Raw genomic sequence first — 27,117 nt, 5'->3', positions numbered from 1 at the left:
AAGAGCTGCTCTGGGTCAGGGTTCCCACAAACATCCTGGGGTCACATCTCAGTAGTCTGGTTTGGGGTACATGCCCATCCCTCAGCCACTGACAGTGGCTGAGAAAGACAGAATGATCCAACTGGCCAAGCCTGGGTCATATGCCTTCTGCTAAGACCAGAGTTGGAATTAACCCGCTCATCAAAATGCTGGAATGATGAATGAGGGAGAGAAGTTGCCAAGACAGAACAGGGTGCTATTTCTACGCAAAGAGTGAACCAAATATTCAATGTGGGAAGATGCGCCTCATTTGCAAGTCTTTCCCACTCTCTCCCTCTCCTCCCCCACTGAAGTAGCCCCTCTCCAGCCAACCCCAGGTCGTTGGTAAACTACCCCCCCCTTTGCCTGATAAACTCTGAGCTCCTCTTCTGACCCACCTGAAACCCCAGATGAGTCTGTTCTTGTTCAAGACTCATTTTAGCCTGAGCCCTCTAGTCAACTCATGGCTCTAAAAAGTTAGAAGGCATTTATTAAACACCCACTGAGTGCCAGGAACTATGCCAGGCCCTCCACCAATGGGGGTCCAGCCTGGCCACTCATTAGAACCACTTGGAAAACTTTTACACACAACAGTACTGGGGCCCCACCCACAGAGATGCTGCCTTTATTGTTCTGGGCTTATTGCCAAAGCCTCAGTGTTCTTCCCCAACCTTCCCTCCTCCAGGTGTTTACCATCCATTAGTGGATGAATGAATAAAGAAAAGATAGATGATAGATAGACAGACAGATGGACGGACGGACGGGAGCCTGGGTGGCTCAGTTGGTTAAGCTTCTGCCTTTGGCTCAGGTCATGATCCCAGGGTCCCAGGATCGAGCCCCACATTGAACTCCCTGCTCAACAGGGAGTCTGCTTCTCCCTCTGCCCCTCACCCTGCTCTCATGCTCTCCCTCTTTCAAATACATAAAATCTTTAAAAAAAAAAAAAACCACATCTTCTCTCTGTGTGTGTGTACACACACACACACACACACACACACACACACACACACACACACTGGAGTATTAGCTAGCCATAAAAAAGAATGGAATCTTGCCATTTGCGGAAACATGGATGGACCTAGAGGCTATAATGCTAAGTGAAGTAAGTCTGACAAGAAAGACAAATAACTGCATGATTTCACTTGTATGTGGACTCTAAAAGAACAGAACAGACACAACTCTTAGATACAGAGAACAATCTGCTGGTTGCCAGAGAGGAGGGAAGCAAAGGGGGTCACAAGATACAAACATCCAGTTATAAAATAAGTCCCAGGGATCCAATATGCAGCACAGGGAATATAGTTAATATGTAGCTACTTTGTGTGGTTACAGATGGTGGCTAGATTCATCATGGTGATCACTTTGTGATGCATAACTGTTGAGTCACTGTGCATCCGCCTGAGGCTAAGAGAGAATATTGTATATCAGCTACACTTCAGTTTAAACCTAGAATGCCTGCATTAGCAAATAAGATGCTTCACCCCATAGGTAATGGAGAGCCTTGGTGGGGACCAAACTGGGAAATGCCAGATGTGTGTTTTAAGAACAGCCCTGGGGGAGGCGCTAGGGCTCTGGGTTTGGAGTGAGCAGCTCTGATTTGAAGCTCTTATTCTAACAGCCAGACCATCCGCATCATTTGTGGGGCCTCGTGCAAAATGAAATGCGAGCTCCTTTGTTCAAAAGCTATTAAGAATTTCAAGATGGTGACAACAAAGTATGAAACCAAAAGGGGGGAGGGTGGTTCTGAAGGCAAACCCTGTGCACAGGTCACACCCCCAGGAGGCTGACCTAGTTTCCCTGCCCAGGAACTTGAGAAAGTCATTCAACTGCCTAAGCTCCTGCCTGGTTTCTAGAAACAGGATACCAACATCTGCCGGGAGGCATCGTACAGACCACAGTAAGATCGAGGATGTGCGGAGCTGGGGGCGGGGGGGCGCTTAGGTGCCCATTTAGTGGGTGAGGGGAAGGAGAGAGGAGGGAAGGAGAGATTCTGACCATAGGTGTGAGTGGAGGCCCCCTTCCCCCAACCTGCAAATTGAAACAGAGTTATACTCTGTTGCATGGAATCCTGCCTATGTCTCAGAGCCACCCCAGATCTCTGGCTATGGCCAGCAGAGGGCAGCTCTATGCAACTAAGACCCCAGGACAGGGGAAGTCCCCAAACTCAAGGGACCCTGCTTGACAAGAAGGTATGGCAGGGAGCCTGAACAGTTTATTCCCAGTTCTCAAAACTAAAGCAAACACCCAAGTAGCAAGACCAACCATTGCCCTTCAGGGTGAGACTAGAATAATCAACAGATTACAGCAAAAGGCACGTTGATCCACCTGCAACAGAGGTAGCAGAAAGTATTCGCTTTCCGGGACCTCAGAGCCCTGCTGGCTTTTTCAAGATTGAAAAGAGGAAGTCCTTGATAGGAACTCTTCTGTACAGTATTTCATTTGATATTCACAGTGACCTAGAGAGCTAGGCATTTTGATGGACTCTTCTGTTTCTAAACAGATGAGTAAATACTACTCCCAGGGTTGTTTCTAGGACAAGCTGGCTCCCTCCACCCAAGGGCCTTTGCATGTGCTGTTTCTTTTGCTGGAAATGCTATTCTTCCCCTCCACTCTGTACTCAGCAGACACCTATGCATACTTACATCTCAGCTCAACATCACATCATCAGGAAGACCTTTTCGAATCTTGCGGATCTTGCCAGTATCCTTGTGTATTGCTTTCCTACCTTTCAGAGCTGCTCTTGTGGTGTAAATGTATATGCAGGTTGTTATCGGATTAATGTCTTTCTCCCTGACTAGTCTGGAAGCACCAAGAGGGCAGGAACCCATCATGTTGCTCTCCACTGACTCTCCAAAATCCTGGACATGGCCTGGCAACAACCACAGATATGTATTTATTGAATGAATGAATGAATGAATGAACTTGCCCACCATCACAGAGTTAGAAAGAGGCAGAGCTGACATTCAACCGGGATCATCTGATCCTAAGTCAACCCACCTGCCACTTTATCTTGTTGCCAAATATGAGCAAATGCCTGTTCCAAATAGGATAAAGAAAAACATTTTGTTTCTTTCTCAGTAAAACTTTCCACTGTGTCCCCATGTCGTGTTTTCCTGAACCCATACAAAAAACATGAGCCTGCCCCTCAGAGACAAACCCCCATTTCCACTTCTTCTCTGCCTCAAAAAAACATTAATAAATAAAAAATGTTAGAATAGATGAACCAGACAAAGAAATTGTTGAAAGTCAGGGCGGGGAGAAGAGGTTTATAGACTTCCAGAGTCCCAAAGGCAGAAAAGATTCTACGGGTCATCAGGTCCCCCCATCACCATTCTAAAGGTGGGGGTGGAGGCACAGAAAGGGTAAGTGGCCCGCCCCAAAGCACACAGCCAGTTAGTCCAACGTGACTCTCCTGTTCTCAGATCTTCCCACCTTCTCGTTTCTGCAGCCACAGGTGGTAACAGAGGCCGCTTTGCTCCCTCCGGAAGCTGCTTGCTTTGTTGACCCCACCCACCCATGCCACCACCTGCCTGCCTGCCCCGGGGGAAAGGCAACTGAGTGCCTGTTATTGCCTCATCTGGGGGTTCTTCCAGAAGCAAGTGTAAGTCTGTGAGAGGTGCAAGAAACACTTATTGGGGAACTGGAGGGTGGGACCGATAAGGGCAGCTTGTCAAAACAGCTACCACCCCACCGTGAGCACCTGGGGCCTGGGCACACCCCAGACTCACCCCCAGGGGCTAAGGGGCTGGGGTATTTATATAAAGACTGCTGTCAGCCATTGTTTGAAGGCAGAGAGGGTGGGTCTGAGGCGGTGGCTCTGGTGGCAACATGGTTCCAATGGCACGGAGAAGCTCTCAGGCAGAGAGGTGCCATCAGATGGCAGCCTCGTGTCTGCTCAGGTGACAAGGTGGGGGATACAGGAGGGCCACTAGAGTGGGTAGAACGGTGTTCCCCAAGCTCCTGCTAGTGTGGCCTTATTAGGAAATAGTCTGCAGATGTGACCAAGTTAAGGTGAGGTCAGACTGGCGTTGGGGGGGGCGGGGAGCTCATCCAATGCCTGGGGTCGTAACGGGAGGGAAACGAACAGACACAGAGCACCCCGGGGACGGCCATGTGACAGTGGAGGCAGAGATCTGAGGGGTTCTGCCACAAGCCTAAGGACACCAATGATTGCCCAAAGCCACCAGAAGCTGGAAGAAGCAAGGAAGGATTCTCCCTTGGAGGCTCCAGAGGAAGCTTGGGCCTGCCGACAGCCTGATTTCAGACCTCTGCCTCCAGAATATGACAGGACACGTGTCTGTTTGTTGCAAGGCCCCCAGTTTGTGGCACTTCGCTGCCCCAGTCCCAACGGCTTGAAGGACACACAGTGTGCAGTCACACAAGTAGCAGGTGGCAGAGCTGAGATTTCTATCCAGGTGTGTCTGCCCCTCGGGGCCATGGGGTAAGTTTCTCTCCTCTTCTCCAATCGGCTGTTTCCCCAGCTTTATAGCTCAGGCCACTGCGTGGACCCTGCCACGGTTCTCTGTAACAGGGCAGAGGGTGGACACATCCAGAACATCTCACATGGTGACTGTTTTAATGATCTGACCCCATTGAGGCAGAGACCTAATAGTACTCGGTTAAGGACCTGGGCCATCCCCACCCCCAACTGCCCCTCCACAACCAGTGTTACCTACTGGGGACATAAGCATACGAAAGAGGATGCTCTGCGCTGGGCTACTATGGGGTGGGAAACACACACCGACTCCTGGCCGGTCAACATCAACAAGAGGGAAGGGGAGCTCGGCCTTCTATGGAAGGGAGAGCCCCCAGCGTGGTGTAACTGTTGTCCCGAGACACAGCAGGCCAGCTTGCACCTTCGTATAAGAGATCCTGGCACAGTGCTCACTTCCGCAGCACGTCTACTAAAAAAAGAGATCCTGGCACATCCTTAGAAACCTCCAACTCTGTGTAATTCCAGAAGCTCCAGGGAGGCAACTGGCAGCCTGGGGGAAGGGAAGGAATTCTTCTAACAAACCACAGGACCGAAGCTTCTAGACTGCTTGGACGCTGGATTCTGGAGGAAGGCACACTCGGGACAGCAAGGAGGCGAAGGCAGGGGATCACAGTTTCCCCCCACAGGGAGTCAGGGAGAGAAGGGTGAGGGGCGCATCCGTATCTTTGATTTGCACACGTCTCTATTGTTGGACTTGTTTAATGGGCATGTTCATGTATTACTTCTAGAATCCATTTTTCTTTGTTCTTAATTCCCCAACTTGCACGATGACCCGTATCCCCCCACTTTTCCTGCTGCTTTCCCACGGTAACTAAGCCGCAGTGATTTGCAGGGAGAGGGAAGCTAACAAAGTGTTAGTGCCAGGTCCCTGAAATGACCGGGAAATCCGTATTTTAAAGGCGCCTGCGGTCAGTTCCCCCCTGCTCCGCCGCAGCCTGGCCAAGAGGAGGGCAGCGGCACACCGGAAAGACAGGCCAAGTTCACAGACACCAGGCACAGCAGTACACATTGTGGCAGGCTGGTCTTCACTCCCATAGGGCGTGGTCAGGGTCAGCCCCACAGCCAACCGGGGACTCGGGGTGGGTGCGTCCTTCCCACGCGCTCCTCGTGGCCTGGGCCATGTGACTTGCTCTGGCCAATGGGAAGGGGGTGAACGTGGTACGTGGAAAGGCCTGAACACGCTCCGCTTCTGGGCGGGAGGAACCCGGGGCGTGCTGCCCGCGTCTGCTCCGCGAAAGGCGTGCGGCATCCGAGCTGAGCTTCTGACCCACGCCCTGGACGCTGCGAGCAGGTGTGTGCAGTGCGGGCAGGTGTGCGCGTGCGGGCAGGTGTGCGCGTGCGGGCAGGTGTGTGCAGTGCGGGCAGGTGTGCCGTGGGGGCAGGTGTGCGCGTGCGGGTAGGTGTGTGCAGTGCGGGCAGGTGTGCGCGTGGGGGCAGGTGTGCGCGTGCGGGCAGGTGTGTGCAGTGCGGGCAGGTGTGCGCGTGCGGGCAGGTGTGTGCAGTGCGGGCAGGTGTGCGCGTGCGGGCAGGTGTGCGCGTGCGGGCAGGTGTGCGCGTGCGGGTAGGTGTGTGTAGTGCGGGCAGGTGTGCGCGTGGGGGCAGATATGTGCATCTATTTCGTTTATGTCAGGCGGTCAGTAAATTAGAATTATCGCGTGAGAGCCTGACTAATGTAATCACTGCCGAAAAATCCCCTTGGCTGCTGGTGTCCCCTGTGACTCTGGCAAAGTCTTCTCCTGACCTACGTAGGTCACATGAAACAGTGACCTTTCCCTCCCGCCTGAACAGCCTGGGTCCAAAGGTGGCCATGTAGCCAAGACTGGCCGAGCAGAGCGCCTTGTCACCTGCTGATTCCAGGCTGGGAAGATGGGCTGTGTTTCTGCAAGAGAGCCATTGATAGGGACGACAAAGGCTCTGAGGGGAGCTCAGCAGCCACATTGCTGCGTCGTGGGAAGTCTGTTGGGTACTGAGCACTGAGCCATATTTATTCAGGAGGCATCAGTGGTCCAGGGCATAGGGCCTACAAGCCTGTCAGAACATATACGCCTGTTGGAGACCTGGAAGAAAATGGTATTGACCCCAGAATACAGACAGGAAATTGCAAAGCCCAGCCCGTGTTTATATAAAGATCTACAAAGTATATCATTATGCCACCTTTATTAAGTTACAGTTAGCATTCATGGAATGTCACTGCATTTGGAAGGAAGTGGCAGGTTTTGTTTTCTGGTGTCACAAGAGTTCCCAAGTATGCAGGATCACCGCTGTGAACCCCTAGCCAACGGTTAACCTGAGTCACTTCGGGTGAAGTAAGTCCAGAAGGCTTCCGTGGTGAGGAGCAGCGACCCCCTCGATGCTCTAGCAGACGTGCTGTGTGTTTCTCACATAACAAGAAATCTGGGGCAGGGGAGGAGGGGCAGTTCCTGCTCATGCATGTTTGCCCGGAGACAGTCACATATCCACTCCTCATTCCTCAGCAAAATACTGGTAAAGAGAATGAAATTGCGTTTATTCATTTAACAAAATGTTCTGTGCCAGCCAGCCTCGTAAGCACTTTAAAATACTCAGTCCTCTTACAGCACTATAAGAGGGGTGTAATTCCTATCCACATTTTACAGATGAGGAAACTGGCCCAGAGAGGTTGAGTCACTTGGTCAAGGTTGCACAGCTTGTAAGTGGAAAAGCTGGGATTCTGGCCCAAGCCGTCTGGCTCCACAGTTTACCTCCACAGTCTACTGTCTTTTGATGCCCTTGGATGACGCAGACACATCCTGGAGCCAGAGGTAGGAGCAGCTTCTCCTGGGGCGGGGGGGTGACTGCTTTGGAGACAGGATAGATGCTGGAATGAAATCCACATGGTGTAAGGAAGGAGAGCAGGGATGGATAACGAATAAGTCCCCACAGCAGCCCCTCCTCGCTCCCTTCTCCCTTCCTCCTCCCTCCTGCCCTGCCTCCTTCCTCCCCTGGGGACGTGCTAGAATGAGGTAGATGCCTAAAAAGCCAATAATTGCTCCTTCCCACCTCGGTGACCCTCGGCACCCCTCCTGCCCTTTCCCCTCACTCTCTACTTCTCGCTCTCTGATTTGCGTTATGAGATGACTTTTGCAATGTCAGCCATAAATAGATTATGAGAAGAAAATCTTTTGTTTAAACAGAAATTCTAATTTTCTGAAAGGTGGTGAACAAACAGTCCAGAATGCATTAGAGACCAGCAGATCTTGTTTGCGTAAAATCGTGCTTCAGTTTCTTGATACAAGCAGAAAATAGCTCTGAGTCCTTACCAGAGCTTCTTTGTGTCAAAGGATTGGTCTCACCATTTCAATTTGTGTTGCTCAGAAGATGCTGAGCGTTCCTGCCCAGGGGGGAAGCCACTTCTCATGGCCCCGGTGGGTCACAGCCCTCCCCTGGGCGCTGAGCCGCTCTGCCCCTGCTTTCTACCGCAGTAGTCCAGTCCCTTCAAATGGATGCATTTTCAGCGTTGGGGATGAATTACAAATTGCCTTTACCCAAGGGGCAACGCCTGTGGCCTGGGTCCAGGAGGGCTGAGCCCGGGCTTGGGAAAGCTCCCCGGGGTTCTCTAAATTTTGATGCTGTCAAAGGCAGCTTGTTCTTTCCAGAGCCTCGCCCAAGAGCCTCCAGCACCTTCTTAACCCACAGGCCAGGTGGAGTCTTCAGTGAGACACTTCAGGGTGGCTATCACAGAAGGTACTAGGACCACATAAGCAAGAGAGGGGAGTTTATTATAAAGGGACAGGTGGGCCTCCCAACAGCGAGGGCAGGCAGCAGTCCAGTTTATAGAGCTGTGTGACGTATCACCGAAAAACCTCGTGGCTTAACAGGACCATTTTTTTAGTGCTCCCAGATTCGGTGTGGGGAATTTGGACAGAGCACGGTGGAAAGAATGTGTCTTGATGACCCGGGCTTCTGGAGTGAAGGCACGGAGGCTGGAGGCATCACCTGGTGGTTGGCTAGGACCTCGGCTGGACCGTTGGGGGAACATGGACACGTGGCTTCTCCCTTTGGCCTTGGTGGCATTGAGGAGCTGTCCTGCAGATCTCCACCTGCAGGGTGGGCAACCACCCCACAGCCCCAGCTCCTGAAATCCATTGCCACTTCTGCACTGAGGCCAAGCTTGCCGTGGGCTGTTCCCAGCCAGTGACAGAGCATGGCAGAAACAGTGAGCCCGGCCCATTCCTGGAGAACGTGGGACTCCTCTGACAGGTGACCCTTGACTCATGGACTCCCTGATGGCTCTGTCAGGCCTTCCTTAAAACTGTGCTCCGGGGGTGCAAAACCCCCCACTCTTTGGCTGTGTGGATTGCGCAGACTAATGTCCTTCCAAAGAGTACAGGGTGGAAGGGGGAAAAAGTAACTTTTCAGTGGGAAAACCTGACACACACTTCAGGCGAACAGTCAAGGTCAACATCAACAAAGAAGTCATATTGATAGCATGCACCCTTGTTATGGATGAGAAGGACGCTTTACCTATGAAAATCTTTGTCCCAAAAACTCCTAACCAAACTCTTATCATGAGACTAAACATCAAACAGACTCTAAGAGAGGAACACTCTTCAAGATAACCAACCTCGGGGCCCTGGGTGGCTCAGTCGTTAAGCATCTGCCTTCAGCTCAGGTCATGATCCCGGGGTCCTGGGATCGAGCCCTGCATCATGCTCCCTGCTCAGCGGGAAGCCTGCTTCTCCCTCTCCCACTCCCCCTGCTTGTGTTCCCTCTCTGTGTGTGTCTCTCTCTGTCAAATAAATAAAATCTTAAAAAATAAATAAATAACCAACTGGTACTCCTCAAAGCTGTCAAGGTCATCCAAACAAGGGAAGTCTGAGACACTGATGGGTTACAAGAAAGTAAAGGGTGCTGTGAGAACCCGTCCGAGGGGGCCTCACATGTCTGGGTGGAGGCAGCTAGGAAGACTCACAGGAGCTGGAAGAGTTGGCTGGCAAACCAGGCTGGAGAGATGGTTGCAGCAGGGGCTCATTGTGCGTAGAGGCTCTGAGCATGAAGGAGCTTGGAGCTTCCAGCCACTCGGAGAAGACCTTTGTGGCTGGAGCTCAGAGACAGGGAGAGGGTGCCCCAAATAAAACCTAAAGCGCTTTTCAGGGAACAGATGGCCAAGGGCCTTATCAGGACTTTCTTCCAAAAGATTCAGGAAGCCATTGAAAGGTTTTGTTGTTGTTGTTGTCAGTTAAGTAGGATTTTTGTTTTGTTTTAATTCCAGTACAGTTAACATTTAGTGTTGTATTAGTTTCCAGGGTACAATATAGTCATTCACCAACTCCATACATCACCCGGTGCTCCTCATGAGAAGTGTACCCTTAATCCCCATCACCCCCATCACCTGATTCCTCAGCGCCACCCCCCACTTCCCTCCCCTCTGGAAACCATCTGTTTGTTCTCTGTAGTTAAGAGTCTGTTTCTTGGTTTGTCTCTCTTTTTGTCCCCTTTGCTCATTTGTTTTGTTTCTTAAGTTCCACATAAGTGAGTGAAATCATATGTGTTTGTCTCTGACTGACTTATTTCACTTAGCATTATACACTCTAGCTCCAGCCATGTTGTTGCAAATGGCAAGATTTCATTCTTTTGTATGGCTGAGTAATATTCCATTGCATATATATACCACGTCTTCTTTATCCATTCATCTATTGATGGGCACTTGGGCTGCTTCCATAGTTTGGCTATCGTAGATAATGCTGCAGTAAACATTGAGGTGCGTGTATTCTTCCAAGTTAGTGTTTTTGTATTCTTTGTATATACACCCAGCAGTGGAATTACTAGATCACGTGGTACTTCTATTTTTAATTTTTGAGGAACCTCCATACTGTTTCCCAGAGTGGCTGCACCAGCTTGCATTCCCACCGACAGTGTAGGAGGCTTCCCCTTTCTCCGCATCCCCGCCAACATCTGTCGTTTCCTGACTTGTTAATTTTAGCCATTCTGACTGGTGTGAGGTGGTATCTCATCATGGTTTTGATTTGCACCTGATGATGAGTGATGTTGAGCATCTTTTCATGTGACCATTGGCCATCTGGATGTCTTCTTTGGAGAAATGTCTATTCATGTCTTCTGCCCATGTTTTAATTGGATTATTTGGGTTTTTTTTTTTTTTGATGTTGAATTGTATAAGTTCTTTACAGATTTTGGATACTAACCCTTTATCAGATATGTCATTGGCAAATACCTTCTCCCATTTAGTAGGTTGTCTTTTAGTTTTGTTGACTGTTTCCTTCGCTGTGCAGAAGCTTTTTATTTTGCTGAAGTGCCAATAGTTCATTTTTGCTTTTGTTCCCCTTGCCTCAGGGGACCGATCTAGAAACAAGTTGCTTCCGCTGATGTCAGAGAAATTACTGCTTGTGCTCTCTTCTAGGATTTTTATGGTTTCAGGACTCACATTTAGGTCTTTAATCCATTTGGGGTTCATTTTTATATATGGTGTAAGTGGTCCAGTTTCATTCTTCTGCATGTTACTGTCCAGTTTCCCCAACACCATTTGTTAAAGAGACTGTCTTTTTCCCATTGCATGTTCTTTGCTTCTTCATCAAAGATTAATCGGCCATATAATCATGGGTTTGTTTCTGGGCTTTCTATTCTGTTCCATTGATATATGTGTCTGTTTTTGCACCAGTACCAGACTGTCTTGATAACTGTAGCTTGGTAGTATATCTTGAAATCTGGGATTGTGATACCTCCAGTTTTGTTCGTCTTTTTCAAGATTTCTTTGGCTATTTGAGGTCTTTTGTGGTTCCATACAAATTTTAGGATCATTTGTTCTAGTTCATTCCTCGGTATTTTGTTATTTTTGGTGCAATTGTAAATGGGATTATTTTCTTAATGTCTCTTTCTGCTGCTTCCATTATTGCCATTGAGAGATTTTAAACTGAGAAGTAACATATTAGGATTTGTGGTTTTTATAACCTGTCCCCATGTGGGAAAACATGGGCACGGGGTGCTCTCCTACAAGTAATAGAAATCCCAGACTCCAGCTGGTTTCAAGGAGAAGGAAGATTCCTATCTCCCTTTTCATGGAGCATGAAGGTAGAGCCAACTCGGCCAGGCATGTCTGGGCTCCAGACCAGTTTCCTAATTTCATGGGCAGGCTCTGGCCCCATCCTCCCCCAGTATGCTGGCCTCATCCTTGGGCTGGTGGCAGGCTGGGGACCCTCCTTCCAGGCATCACATCCAGGTACAATACTAGCCAAAGGAAATAATATCAACACCTCCAGTAATTCTTTGTTAGGAATGAAGAAACTCTTCCCAGAAGGTCCTGGCAGAATTCTTCTTAGCCCATTGACCAGAACAGAATGATGTACTTACTCCAGACCATTCACTGCAAGGAAAATGGGGCTACCCTAATTGGCTTAGATTAACCAAAATCTACCCCTGGGTTGGAGATGGGGTTACTGGGGTTATTGAGTTCTTGGATTTTCTTAGCAAGGACAGTATTGTTGCCAGACTGACAGCAAACCACATTCAGCACCCAGAGCTGGAGTGGATGCCAGAAGACCCCTTGGAGGCTCCCCCAGTGGTCCAGACAAGAGAGTGCCCTAGACCAGCAGTAGACTTCTAGAGAACTGAGGGGAGTCGGATGTATGTTAGAGAAGTCACATCAGTAGGATTTTTGGTGGGTGGGGTAGCCTGGTGCAAGAGATAACTTCTTTGTATGGATTAAATATTACATGGTTGTTTTCTTAAATTCACTGTCCTATGATCACACCCCAAAACCACCACAGGAAACATTATTCTGCATTCAGAGGGACATCTGCATTCTCTATCAGTAACATAATATGAAATTCCCCAAGCATAATGACCCCATTTCCCAGGGTTATTTTCTATCCCCACCCATGACTTCACCCAGTGTTCCAGTCCTGAGCACTTAGAATCAGTTCAGCCCAATTTGGAGTAATTTTTAAAGAAAAAAAAAAACTTGCATTCAAGTAATTCCATTGGAATTTAATAAAATTATGCCACTTAAGATTTCAGCGTGATTAAATTTAAAATAGCAATGTCTAGGTATAAAGTAAAACATAATGGCTTTTATTAAAGCAGCTCTGGTCAAAAGCCCAGTTCAGATTTCATGTGGTTTCACATCTGCTTTTCCTGCTGACTCATTCTTTCCATAAACAACTTCAGAAATAATAAAGCCTGCACTTATCAACAGGGATATCACCGTCCTATCTTGATGAATACAAGGAATAGAGCATTATCACATTTACTCTGCACAGAAGGAAAGGTGGCCTGCCAATTTGTGTTATTACCCCAAAAGGAATTCTGTAATGATTAAGCCCTAGACAAATCATGGATTCCCTGTTCATATCTGCTCTAGCCTTATAAGTACTTTGAAATTGCTCCGAGCTGTTCTTTGATACCCTTCAGAGCCATACACATTGCTATAAACCTTCAACTTCATTTGGAGGCAATTTAACCCTCAATTTATCCACAAACTTTTAAAGAAAACTGGGCAATTTCCCAAAGCAAATTACGCCTGAAATGTGAAATAGTGTCTCATAAACACAGCCACTTTAAAATTGATAAGACTGCACTGGAAATTAGGACAATTCACATTCAAACTAACTGAACGACGATCGATCAGGATCAAACCCTTTTGTTGGGTTTTTTGTTGGCTTTGTTGTTGTTGCTGTTGTTGGGTTTTCTTTGCCTTTCAGGTTGTTAAATATTTAAGTGATGGACGATATCTCGTATCGGTAAAGGAGTGAGTGCTCTCATAAAAGGTTGGTGAGATGCGAATTGCTACAGCCTTATGGGGAGGTGTGGCGGCAGTCCCTGGGAAAATGTTCAGGGGCCATTTGTGGCTCAGTCGGTTAAAGTGTCTGACTCTTGGTTTCGGTTCAGGTCGTGATTTCAGAGTCATGGGATGGAGCCCTGCATCAAGCTCCATGCTCAAGGTGGAGTCTGCTTGTCCCTCTCCCTCCGCTCATTCCCCTGCTCGCTCGCTCGCTCTCAAATAAATAAATAAAATCATTTTAAAAAGATAAACAAAATGTTCAGAATGCAACAGTTGTCACAGTAGAGAAAACTTACCCACATGCAAAGAGAAGAATAAAGAGGTGCCTGGTAGCATGGGTTGCAATAGGAGAAAATTAGAAACGACCTAAAACCGAACAGAATTTCAGTAAACAATCATGGGCGCCTGGGTGGCTCAGTCGTTAAGCGTCTGCCTTTGGCTCAGGTCATGATCCCAGGGTCCTGGGATCGAGCCCCGCATCGACCGTCCCCCCTCTCATGCACTCTCTCTCTTTCTCAAATAAATAAATAAATAAATAAGTCTTTAAACAAAAATAAACGATCGTGTACATGCATTCAAAACGAATGATTTGGACCAATCAGTACTGATGATGATTATCGAGACATGTTGTGGAGGAGGAAAATGTGGTGAGAAATTAATCAAGCTGGACTCAAGTTAGAGCACAACCCGCCCCCAAAGTAGTTTTCTGTATGGGTGTGTGTTTAGGCAGATGCTTGGAAAGGCTCTGTGACTGCAGACTCCAGGGGGAACTCGGTGAGTAACATCCAAGGCTAATATTCTGTCCCATTTGGCATCTGCCTTTCGAATTTCGTTCATGGAGTATTCAAATATACAACTTATTTTCAAAATCTGTGAGTGATTTTCCCAAGACAGGGTGACTATCCCTTGGTGTCCCACATCAGGTCCCCCCTCTCCCGTTGCTGTCCGACATGGTGACTTTATTTACTTGCTCTAGATTTTGCTGCAGAGTCCACAGTCGTGATTCCCAAGCCTCTGGGTGGCTGTGCTTATGGAACCTTTCCTCCCCACCCCCTCTCCTTGCCTGAGTAGGTCTTTTATCCTTTATTTTTTTTTTTAAGATTTTATTTATTTATTTGAGAGAGAGAGAATGAGAGACAGAGCACATGAGAGGGAAGAGGGTCAGAGAGAGAAGCAGACTCCCCGCTGAGCAGGGAGCCCGATGCGGGACTCGATCCCGGGACTCCAGGATCATGACCTGAGCCGAAGGCAGTCGCTTAACCAACTGAGCCACCCAGGCGCCCGGTCTTTTATCCTTTAGATGGGAGTCTAAATGTCCCTTCCTTGGAGAAGCCATACCAACCCCCAGGATGGGACAAGTCACCCTGTGATGGGTGCCCTGATGGCACCATGTACCACCCTCCTTCGTCCTCCTTACAGCTGAGATGATACTACGATCGTTGTCGTTAATGATGTTAAACTAAGAAATACTCCTAACCTGCAGAAAATAACATAAGTAGGCTTGCGTATGGACTTTTGTGTTTCATTTATTTAATACCTAGCTCTTCTAGACACCAAGAGTTACATAACCTCTCTGTGTTTCTGTTTATTGATGTGAAAAATGGGGCTCATACTAGTACGCAGGAAGGTTGTTGTGAGGATCGTATATCTTAATACTGTCAAGCGTGTAGAACACTGCCTGGCACGTTCTATTTTAAGAATTCAACAAATAGCAGCTGTTGTTACTAAGTGTTATTATTAGACACTAAGCTCCATGAGGGCGGGGCCCCATCCATCTTCTTCATTATGGTGAATTGCAAACCACGACCTCAGATTCCTCATCCCGGTACACGTCCCTGGGCAATGGGATTTTGTCACTCCTTCCATCTAGAGATGGGGTCCTAGCTCCCCTCCTCTTGAATCTGGACTGGCCCCATGACTTGCTCTGACCAATAAAGGCTACAGAAGGGATATTCCACCATCTCTGGGGCTAAGCCTGAGCGCCCTTGTACTTTGTACTTTCCTTCTTGTGGAGTGCTGCCCTCTAAGGAAGCCGGTCTGACCGAACCTCAGCCTGGAGGAGAGCTGAGGCACCACCAACACCCAGCACCCACCGCCATGTATGTGAGTGAGGCCATACTGGGACTTCTGGCCCAGCTGACCCTCTAGCCACATGTCCTGGTAAGACCAGCGGAAGAATTCCCAGCCAACCCACCAAATCATAAGTAATGAAACATCACTGTTGTTTCAAACTAAGTGTTAATACTAAGTATCAGGAGTGATTTGTTGTTACTCAGCAAACACTGACTGATACATCTGCCCTTGTTTCTGTTCTGCCTTATATGGGACTGACACTAGTAAATGCCCAATAAATATTTGCTGAATGCATGAGTGAGTCCATGAACAAAAGAAACAACCAACGGACGAATGAATGGATGAGTGGAGAGAAATGTGAGGGATGCAGCCTTTTATTCTATTGGATGGATTCACTTCTCAGAGTAGGAAGACCAAGTGACAACAGCCACGATCTCTCTAATGGTTGATTTCAGAGACTGTGTGCTTCGAAAGGGAAATGTGAGCAGACATAATCTCCCCATCACATCAGACCAACTTACTTTGTCTGTGGAGTATAGAAGAACACCCAAATTTCAGATGCAGGTGTCCAGACTGCCTTAAAAACTAAACTGTCCACTAATACATTTCAGGAAATTGTGCTCAAACTGGTTATCTTAGTTATTAATAGGGTCGATATTTCTTCTGCTGTCAACCACAGATAAAAAGGGCCGTGTGGGGACACTGACAGTGGTTTGGCCTCTGTGGAGTGCTTTAGTTTATCTTTAACGTGTACAACAGAAATCTTAATTTTCCACTTGTATTGAGTTCTCGCTCCTGAGGCAAAACCAGAAGGCAAAAATTCTTCAAAGCCATTGAACTGTGCTCATATCTTCGTGTCGGATTTCAGCTTTAAGACGGAGTTGAGAAAACAAAACTTGAATTAATTCAGGTGTCACAATTGTAATTATCTAATTGGCTTTACTCCCCAGATTTTCAATATTTTTAATTAAGCCAATAGTTGTGTTGCAGATTTCCGTGACATACGCATTTGTTAATCAACTACCATAAAACATAGTTTTTTCCTTTTTAAAATGAGTTCCTGGGGCAGGCAGGGAGGGAGGGAGGAAGAAAAAATAAATGGGCAATTTTCTCATTTTTTATGCCACAGAGTCAGCAAATATCCTTGAGAGTTAAAACATGGAACCTAAGAGAAAGTCAGTGACTTCACCTTCTATGATTTTCATAATCTTTCTTCTTAACTTTGAAGGAATGGCGAACTTGTTTCTCCCAATTGTGTGTGCGTATGTGTTTTCAGCAAAGCGTGTTACTGGTCTTCATTCATATACAGAGACCAGATGCTAACCATGGTACTGATTTGGGGAGGAGGGCATTTTTTTTCCTTTGGCCTTATTCTTTGCATTTTAAACATTGTTCAGTTTTTTTTTTTAAGCATAAGCATGTATCATTTTATGAAAACTGTAAAGTCATTACTTTTTTAAACCAAATAACCAAATATATTTTTCCTACTTTCGTCCAAGTTAGACCTTTACCACAAAACGGCTGGCTTTAGAAGCGCATGGCAGAGCTAATGTCTTGGAAAGCTGTCAGCACGTGGAGGGTCCTGTGGGGCCAAGAGGGAGTCCCGCGGAGGGAGAGGGAGGGGCAGAGACACCCAGAACAGCAGGAGCATCTCCTCCCTCCCAGGCAGGTTGGCCTGGAAGATGAGGAAGGCGCAAGTGAAGAGGTAGCCCAGACAGAACAGATCCTGCCAAGGTCAAGGTGCAAAGGTCTCCAAGAAAGGGACCTTAGTGGCTCTCCTGCCCTCAAGTGTACTCTCTGGTTAACTCACACTTTTGATTTCTTTGAATCACAGTGAGATGGGAATTCCAGAATACTGGGCGCTGGAGAACTATCACAGGGTGTCACGTTCCCATATTCTTCTGTATCAAATGCGACATCCAGAAATATCTGGAGATGCACGGGACCAGCTCCAGTCCTGTGTCTGAGAGTGGAACCGTCACTTGGGGGTTCCAGAGTGGCCCAGCCCCAGGGAAACCACTGGAAACCCCTTCTAGCCACAAATGTGGTGCTCCGGCTCTCTTCTCTGTCTCCCCGGCGTCAGATGTCAGGGGCTCATGATGAGACCCGAGGGTAACTTCCCGTCCTGTTGCAGGGGATACAAAGGGACGAACCCGCCCCTAACCCAAATGTCAACATACGTTATCAAAACGCAAGCAAACAGACCACAAGAAGATGCGGGAGAATTTTGGTACAATCTTTGAGCAAAGAACACTTTTCTGACGCAAAACTCAGAAGCCACAAGGGAAATGGACAGATGGGACATGAAAGCAAATCTCCTGCTGGGACATGTGTGGGCAGCTGATGACACACGCCCAAGACTTTGAATGTCCAAAGGCCTGATTTCTTTAACATGAGAGTAGCTCCTAGGAATCAGTAAGAAAAAAGACTGACAAGCGAATAGATTAAGAGGGGGGACTGGTAACAGGCCCCAGAAAGGAACAGCAGCCACTCCTAAGTCCTAGGGAAGCTCAGTCTCACTTGGGAACAGAGAAATGCAGTGAGTGCCCCTCTGGAGTGTCCGCCTGGCAAGGGCCGGGGCTCCCTGCATGGGGCGGGGCACTCAGCCATCCTTGCTCCCTGCAGACCCGGGGGTCGGTGTCCCTTTCAAATTGTACACCAGGCGCATATCTCGCCTTCTCAGAAAACAATGTTTTAAGCGCAAGCAAGCAGGATTCCTAAGCAAAAAGTTTGGAAGTGGAGAATTTGCAGATGTTACCTCCTCTCCCACAGGGCAGCTCTTTGGCCTCCTCATTCACTCATGCAATAAATATTCTCTGAGCAATTACTGTGCTTGGCATTGTTCTGGGCCCTGGGGAAATAGCTAACAAATCCCCTGTCCTCATGGCCTTTGCGTTCTGGCATGGGAGACAGACAAGTAAGTCTGTACCTGGCATGCAGGTGGCTCTGTAAGCTAGAGGGGAGATGGAGAGCACTGATAGTGAGTTGCGATGGACCTTGCGTGTTTTTTTACATACAGTTCTCAAGAAAGTCCCTAAAGAGACAGTGACATTTGAGCTGAGATCTCAAAGAAATGGGGGAGCCAGCCATGGGGATAACTGGGGCAAGGGCAAGTGTTCGAGACCGAGGGAACCGTGCGTGCAAAGGTCCTGCAGCAGAAGCGAACCTGGTATGCTCCAGGAGAGCAGGGAGGTCTGTGAGGCTGGTACTAAGTGAGCAGGGGGAAGATGGGAGGAGATGAGGCCAAAGAGGTCGTGCAGGGCCAGAGTAGGGCCTAGCACATTGCTGTCAGGACTAGTTGAGGCTGGCCAGTGCCCTGGCCCAGTGCCAATCCGTAAATATCTGTTGGATTTGAATTTCAAATGCAGTGTCTTTGTGTTGAGGGAAAATTCCCTTTGAACATTGTCTTTCCAGTCTATGAAAAGGAGGCATCGAATCATTTCTAAAATTTTCTGCTTCAATTATTAATGTTTTCAAACGTTTTCTCTTATTTAGTGATAAATTACATTAAGAACAAAGCCTGTTTGGTCTGGGTGACTTTTCTCTAAAGAGTTTTATTAGAATTTTATCAAAGACTTCTGCATTTATCATCACAAGTGGTATTGATCTCTAATATTTTTCAGAACTAGATTTTTTTCATGGTTCTAGAATATTCCATTATAAAGGGTCCCATAATCATTTAAGTGAGTTTCTGGGATTGACTATTGGAGAAGGGCTTGATTTAACAGTCTCCCTACTCTCCGCCTTCCTGTTCTCCCACGCCCCCCCTCATACATACGCACATGACAGACACACCACATGCACACACCACACGCGTGACACGTATGTACGCATCCAGTGCCAAGGGACTGGGGAAGCTGGGTATTGTTCTCATTCTCTGGTTCCCTCCCTCCTGGGTCCTCTCCCCCAGGCCCACCTCTGTGGGGCAGCCTGTCCGTGGGGCTCCCTTCCCTTGACCAGCCAGGCCTCCCTCCGCCTTGCCCTGGCTCCCTGCCTTTGCTGCCTTCAGGCCCCGCACTATGCCCTGCCAGCTCCCAGGATCCTGGCCACATCTCGGTCATGTTCCCAGCGGGGGACCTGCCCTGTTCTCCAGGCCTCCTCTTCTAGTCTCCCTGTATCTCCAACTTCCCCTGATAAATCCAGGACCACCCGAGATGCCGCCCCCTTCCAGGTGCGAGACAGGAAGCAGGGCAGAAGTCCAGATTCCCCATAACCCCCTAATGAGGGCCTCCTCTGTGAAAACTAGTCATGGGAAACCTCACAAAAATGGAGTTGGAAGGTGGGCAGGGGGAGTGCTCACGCCCTACCACTCTACTCATAGTCAGTTGCAGACCCAACCCGAAGAGAGGGACTTGACCTTGCAGGTGGACGCTACTCCTGGAAGGAGTTCTCCTCCTCCCTGGGCAGCAGCTTCACCAGCAAGAAGCCACCACACCTGGAGCTCCTCGTTTCCACCGGTGGACTTCTGGCTCATCACCGCCATCCCAGCATCCCCCTTTTCTCCTTAAAAAGCTTTTCTCTGCATCAACCCAGAGTTGCTGATGGTGTTGCCACAGCTTGTTTGTCCCAGATTGCAATTCTCTCTCTTTTTTTAATTTTTATTTATTTATTTGAGAGAGAAGGAGAAAGAGAGAATGTGCATGAGCAGGGGGAGGGCCAGAGGGAGAGGGAGAAGCAGACTTCCTGTGGAGCAGGGAGCCCGACAAGGGGCTCGATCCCAGGACCCCGGGATCACGACCTGAGCCGAAGGCAGACGCTCAGCTGACTGAGCCACCCAGGCGCCCCTTGCAATTCTCCTTTATTCCCCAATAAACCTATCTGTTGCTGATGACATAACTGGCAGTTTTACTTTTCAGGTTAACACCTCTGAAGGACCCACACATCCCATCTTCCCCTCTGCTCCCCACTTTCCTTGTTTTCCCCAAAAACTGCAGCATCACCAGGGAGGGCTTTCCCCATGTGGCAGCCTATATATATTTGTGCAACTTGGAAAGAGGTGCCCCTTCTTTGGAATATTTTACTTTCATCTGGCAAAAAAGCATTACAACGGACAGATTTTGTATCTAGAAAACTGTCAGGATAAGTACACAAAACTGAAGTACCTCTGCCATGAATAGCAGGCTCCCCTTAGAGGATGTCCTTGCGCAGTGCACAACCTGCTCTCCCAGACCCTGCCTTCTTAGCTCTTCCATATATATCATATATGTGTTCTTCCCAGTTCTATCTTCATGACTAAGCACTAGGCATTTCTGCATCTCAGGAGGAACTCTAATGTCAAATGGTCAAAACCAGCATCTTACTAGAAAGATAAGTACCCACCTGTCGTATCCTATCTGGAGACGACAAATTGCTATTTAGCCTTAGGAGGTAGACTGTTTCAAGGAGAACATGTTAAAACGGGAAGGTTAAAAGGTATCAGCCTAAGTGCTGGCAAATGGCTTTTCTCCTTTACGCGGACTAGAGACTGGAGTCATCTCTCAGTCCCCACCAGCTTCCATCATTTTACAGATCTAGAAATTGAGCCCCACAGCCCAGGCTAAGCAACTCCCCCAGGGTCACCTTGTGAAATGCTAGACTGCGTGGCCTTCCCACCTTCGAGTCCCCTAACAGCTCAGTAAATTGGAACAAGAGACCAAAGAACATGGGAGATATGCCCACCAGGAGCCCTGCTTCCAAGCCCTGCTGCTTTTCCCGTGGCCACTGGACATTTGCAGCCATCTGAATACCTCAGCCTGGAAGCTGGAATGTCAGTTTTCACTTAGGGAAAATTTTTACACGGCAGTCAAAAGCCATTTAAGAAATAAACGCCGGGAAGATGATAATGGAAGTGCTGGTAACCTTTAATGACAGCAGCATTTGCAAAACGTACAGCTCAGGAAGGGCCAACGCTTGATCCAAAAAGCTCTTGTTAAAATCCAATCATCTTCTGCAATGAGCATTAGCAGGAAATGCCTGCAATGAACAAAAACACGCGAAAGGTTAATGGCCTTCTTTGCTAAAACGATTCGGGGTTTTATCTCACGTTCCAACTCATCCTCAGACTGTGCATACACTGAAGACTTTTTTTTTTTCTTTTTGGTAATCAGGAGAAAAATTGATTACCAAAATTATAATTAAGAGGTGGGAAAAGCTGCAACAATTTGGCTGCTTCATTTAGCACATATTTCAGGTTAATTGCATGATTTTACTAATGAAGATATTTGCATGAATGTTTTCAGTGGCTACGTTCAACTTATTGTGCAGTGAACACTCTGCCAAGTGGATATGACTTCACTTTTTGTTGGATTCAGGATGGGACAGAGGCTGAAACTCTCAGTGACATCCATAGAGAGTGCCTGGCTTCACGTGTCAGGATCCTAATTAGGAGTCCGTCACCCCCCCCCCCGCCCCCCGGTAGAATTCACACTGCCTACTTGTACAGCCAGATCCTTCTCTAATTTTGCAGAAGACCAAAAGATTCCAAAGACGCTGGAGAAGCCACCTTTATCACCAACTTTTTGAAGAAATAGATTAAAAAGAAGTACCCATGCCTATCCAATCCTACCCCCTAAGGTAATCACAACTTATTCACACTTTTTTAAAAGATAAATGTGATCGTTAAAAATAAGAGAGAAATTTAAAAATACAAAATAGCAAAAGAAAATAAAAATTATCCATACTTCTACTATTCAAAGGTAACCACTGTTAAAGTTCAGAGGGTGTAGGGGCACCTGGGTGTGTCTTAGTCGGTTGAGCGTCCAACTCTTGATTTCAGCTCAGGTCATGATATTGGGGTTGTGAGATCGAGCCCCGAGTCTGGCTCTGCACTCAGTGCGGAGCCTGCTTGAGATGCTCTCTCTCCTTCTCCTCCCCATCCCCCGCCTCCCCGCGCTCATGCTCTCTAAATAAATAAATGAAGTCAATAAACAAACAATTGTAAGAAAAAAGTTTAAAGGGGACATTATTCTAAATGTTTTTCCTTTGCTAAATGTATTTTTATTTTCTTACCTAAATGGATTCTACTGTAGATACAGGTTTTTATTGTTTCACTCACCGATAAATTGTGAACACTTTTTATAGCAGTAAACACTTTTTCTACCTCTGCGAATGCATGAGGTCTTGGGTGGTGCAGATGTGCCGTAATTTAAGTGATCCCCATTTGTTGGACATCGAGGTTGAATCTCTGTCTGCTGTTCTAAGCGGCAGGCAGTGAGCACTCCTGAAACTCCTAAGCACACCTGTCACTTCCTGAGGATAAACTCACAGATACGACATGATTCGACAGCCTTGATAGATGTTGCCAGTTTGGCGCTACAAAGATAGGAACATGATTCGACAGCCTTGATAGATGTTGCCAGTTTGGCGCTACAAAGATAGGAATTTGAAACCCCACCAGCCGTGTGGGATAAGGCACATTTTCCCACACACCCACCAGTATCGGGGGCCCAATGCCACCATTTGAAAATGATAGCTAAAAAAAAAATTCATCTCTGTGGGTTTAATTTGCATTTCGTTAGTTACTGGTGGTTATTTATTAGCCATTCGTGGTTCTTTGTGACTTGCCATCGCGAACGCTTTGCCCATCTTTTTTTAAATTGGGTTTGTTTTTACCTTTTCTGTGTCGCAGGGTCTTTCTGTGTTAAGGACTATGTTTGAAGGACATTAAGCTGTATATATGGCACGTTTTGGGTTTTTTTGTTTGTTTTTTTACTGACTTTAATATTTTTTGATTGGTGCAGAAAATAAAATGGTTACATTTTGCTTGCCGTGTTCATTCTCCGGGAGAGATCGAGGCTGGGAGTAGGGACCGTCCCTGGGAGGTCCAGCAGGTCAGCGTGGGGACGTGGGCAGTGAGCGTGCTGTTGTCCGTGCTCTTCTGCGCTAGCTCACCAAATTCTCACGTTATTCTCTCGGTTTTGCAGATGAAGAAATAGAGGTTCAGAGGGCTCCACTACCTGTCCCAGGTCACTCAGGGACGGTGGCAGGATTTGACCCCCAGCAGGTGTCTCCAGGGCTGGAACCAGACTCCCAACAGATGAGAGAACCCGCTTGGTGGTTTGAAACTCGGGCTCCGGACAGCTGGGCCTGTCGGAACAGGTATCTGTTGGAAATGCTTGGCACGTGTAACAGCAAATCCAATGACAGTTGCTTAAACCAATAGGGGTTTTCATAAAGGGACATTTAATTGCGGCTTCTTGTGACATGTGGACAGTGAGTTGTGTGTGAACAGATTTGTCAAAACCGTGAGGCCCCTCTGACGGCGTCCATGACCGCGTGTGTCTTATAGGTATCAGAGCATCTTCTGGGTGAAGGCTTGAGAGGAGAGGCTGTGGCTGAACAGATGTGTGAAATCAAAGGCGTGGTTGATGGCAGAAGGTGGTCTGGGGCCCCAGCTGAGGGTGCAGGCTTGGTCCCAGTTCCCATGGGTGAGCTAGGCCCCCCCCCCCCCAGGGCTGGGAACACCGGGAGCCGCTCCCAGGGCTTGAGAAGCCCCGCCTCCCAGCTCTGGCTCTGCTCAGCTGAGATGTATATTCCTCCACACCCAGTAACCCTGCTTCGGTGCAGATGTGTGAGCACCCTGGTGAGGTCAGGACCCTCCTTGTGAGGCTTTCACTCTCCTGCCCTGCTGTGGGCAAAGACAGCAAGACTCTGAGAGGCGCCGTGCAAGTGAAGCCTTCCCCAGGTCCCCGTTAGCATCCGGGGCAGATGCAGATGGACAGCAGGAGTGGGGCGAGGAAGGGGCTGGGGCTTGGACCCTGGACGGTGGGCCGGGCCCTGGCGGGAAGGAAGGGCTTCGTTCCAAGCTGAGACGCCCCATGACTAGAATCTGGAAAATGTCGGGAAAACTCAAAAAAGCAAAAATGTCTTGTTCTTTTAGGAAGCTATTTAGCAGGACTCTGAAAGGCAATGCATGACCCCAGATTGGATCCTTCCTTTGCGGGGAAATTGCCACCCAGCCTAGTATTGGATAAGGTATATGGGTTGTTAAAAATAATAGTATTGACTCAATATGGAGCTTCCTAAACTTGATATTGTACCTGATTATAGAAGAGCAGGTCCTTGTTCTTAGGGGACGTGGGCTGATGGAGTGGAGGATAAAGAAAGTGTCATGATGCCTGCAACTCATCCTAACTTAGAGGTGGCAGAGGGCTTCCTGAGAAAATGCCAGAGAGATTATATTATTTGTTAAAGGCGTACGTTGACAAGTGACGGATCCAGCCGAGGGGCAAATGCATGTGGGTGTTCATTGTCCCGTTTTTACAACTTTTCTGTAAGTTAGAAGTTTTTCCAAAGTAAACATTTTTTTAATGTTATTTAAAATTCTAGGCGTCTCAGTCACGTGTGCGAAAGAATGACACCTAGGAAGAGCGCCAGGTCCAGATTCCCGAGTCCTTCATGGGTTTGCCCCAAATGACCTAAGATGGCAGGTAACCTGTGGGGCCAGCCAGACCCCCTGAATGGGGACCTGTCCCGATTGCGGGCTATGCTGTCAGCCGTGGTGCTCAGCTGTCTGCCCTCAGGGTCAGCTTCAGCTGCGCTCAGACCCTTCCCGGGTGGCCCATGCTCCGTGACCCATCGACACCGGTGTATGAGGACCCAGGCACGTTGGCCCAGCTGGTGACATCTCTGAGGGCCACCACAGCCCTACAGCTCTGGGGGGGCCAGCCGAGGCCACGCATCAGCTCCCCTCACCCATGGTGCTGATCCCAGGGCACCCCCATCGAACGTCCTGGATGTCAGCTCCCTCCAACCCGACTCCCCTGTGATCTCCCTCACCCACCCCCTTGCCATGCCACGCTTATCCCTTACGTACACACATCACACACCATGGATGCTTCCTTCTGGAAAGCAGTCTGATCTGAAATCTTTCCAACATACAGACAAAAAGATCACAGGATGAGGAAGGCCTGTGTGCCCCCACACAGCTTGAAGGGTCTCAGCCCCGTGTCACGTTTGCTCAGACTCGCTGTCCTGGAAGGAGTGGAGTGTCCCCCTCGGCTGAGGCCTCCCGGGTGCCTGCCTCCCTCCCTTTCCCGTGGGCTCCCAAGATTCTTCTGTCAGCTTGCCACTTCTCCTCCACGTGAATGTGTCTCTACTTTTAATACATATTTATGCATCCATAAGCAATATGTGGTATTGTTTCGGGGTTTTAATCTTTATATAAATATTATCATTTGCCACCTCATTCTACAGCTTGCTTTCTCGGCACCATGTTGTTTGTGAAATGCATCCCAGTGCTTATGTGTGGTCCTAGCCCATTCAGCTTGCCGTGGGTTTTTTGTATGCCCCTGAATTTCAATACCCTGCATGGATTTTATCCTTCCTTCTCTGTATGGACATTTAGGTTGTATCCAGTTTTCTTCTTTACAAACAACACTGCAATTGCTGGCTCACCCATGGCCCCTTGAGCACCCGGGACTCGTCACTGAGGTGTCTTTACCTATCAGGGAAATCAATCTGGGGGGATGAGGGGAGGTGTTCAGCAGCAAGCCACCATCTGAATGTCAGACAAAGCTCGTGGCAGATCCCCATCGCATTCCCTACCCACCCCCCCCCCCCCCGCTTCCTGCCCCCCCCCCCCCAGCGCGTGGGGCAGCTACTGGGGCAAGCAGGCTCAGCCACAGCAATGCGGGGGAGTGAACAGTCCCAGACTCTGGGGACTTAACACCAGGTGGTTATTGCTCACTCATGCATCAGCAGGCGCGCAAGGCAAGGCTCTCTTCTGGCCATGGGCTGGTTCCCATCTCCCTGATGGGCCCTTTTGCTTTTTTTTTTTTTATTTAATTTTTTTAGTGATCTCTACACCCATCGTGGGCTCAAACTCACGACCCCAAGATCAAGAGTCCCATGCTCTTCTGACTGAAGCCAGGCACCCCTGGGCCTTTGATTCTTGAAGGGTCAGTGGCTTTCTGGGACATGCACTTCTCAGGGCAAAAGTTGAGACATTAAGAGGCTAAGCTAAACCCCACGAGCTGATGTGAAGCCTGGTCCCATATTCCGTTGGCCAAAGCAAGTCTCAAGGCTAAGTAAGCCCTAGGTCCTCAGAGGGGCGTGGACTCCTCCCACCAAACACACACACACACACACACACACTTTCGATCCCATTCTCTTCTCACATTCGGCCCCCCTTAGCTCCCGCCCACTCCCCCATTTCTCCCAAGGGTCTCCAGAGCCGAAGTGGGGTGGGCAGTGATCAGCCAGACAGGTGTACTGATAAATAAGGGGAGCGAGGGCGCCATTGGAAGGAATGTAGCGGATTAGGGCTCTCCAGAGAAACACAACCAGTAGGAGGTGTGTGGGGTGGGTGGAGATTTAGTGTGCGAAATTGGCTCATGCAGTTACGGCCCCATGAGCTGCCCTCCACAAGCCAGAGCCCCAGGAAAGTTGGCGGTATCAGCCAGTCCAAGTCCAAAGGTGTGAGAACCAGGGAAGCCGATGCTGTAAATCCTGGAAGGAGGCAGAAGCTGAGTCCTCGCTCCATCAGTGAGACAGGAAAGAGGCAAATTCTTCCTTCCTCGACCTTTTGTTCTCCTCAGACCCTCCAGGGACTAGAGGATGCCCACCCACCCTGGGGAAGGCAGTCTCCTGAGTCTCCCGATTCAAATGCTAATCTCCTCCGGAAACACCCTCACAGACACAACCCCAGAGACAGTGTTCCATCCAGGCACCCCACAGCCAGTCCAGCTGCCCTGTAAAATTAACCATCCCATATTCCTCCTGCCTGATCCTCTGGAACAAGGGTCATTTGCTAAGGATTCGAATGGAGTTGGTCTTACACAGAAAATGGAACGTGAGCTAT

At 48.5% G+C, this 27,117-nt stretch overlaps 1 long non-coding RNA gene across 1 annotated transcript; it reads left to right on the top strand.

The window, feature by feature from the left end:
* The first annotated feature begins 5,682 nt into the window (after positions 1-5,682).
* LOC113936630 lies at positions 5,683-9,137 on the top strand. Its single transcript, XR_003524311.2, has 3 exons — positions 5,683-5,804; positions 7,129-7,293; positions 8,364-9,137. It is a non-coding gene; the product is annotated as an uncharacterized LOC113936630 (long non-coding RNA).
* The last annotated feature ends 17,980 nt before the right edge of the window (positions 9,138-27,117 follow it).

The sequence above is a fragment of the Zalophus californianus genome, chromosome 17 (genome assembly GCF_009762305.2).
Source record: "Zalophus californianus isolate mZalCal1 chromosome 17, mZalCal1.pri.v2, whole genome shotgun sequence".
Classification (NCBI taxonomy): Eukaryota; Metazoa; Chordata; class Mammalia; order Carnivora; family Otariidae; genus Zalophus; species Zalophus californianus.
The sequence above is the reverse complement of the archived record's forward strand: the minus strand, read 5'-3'. Positions and strand labels throughout refer to the sequence as shown.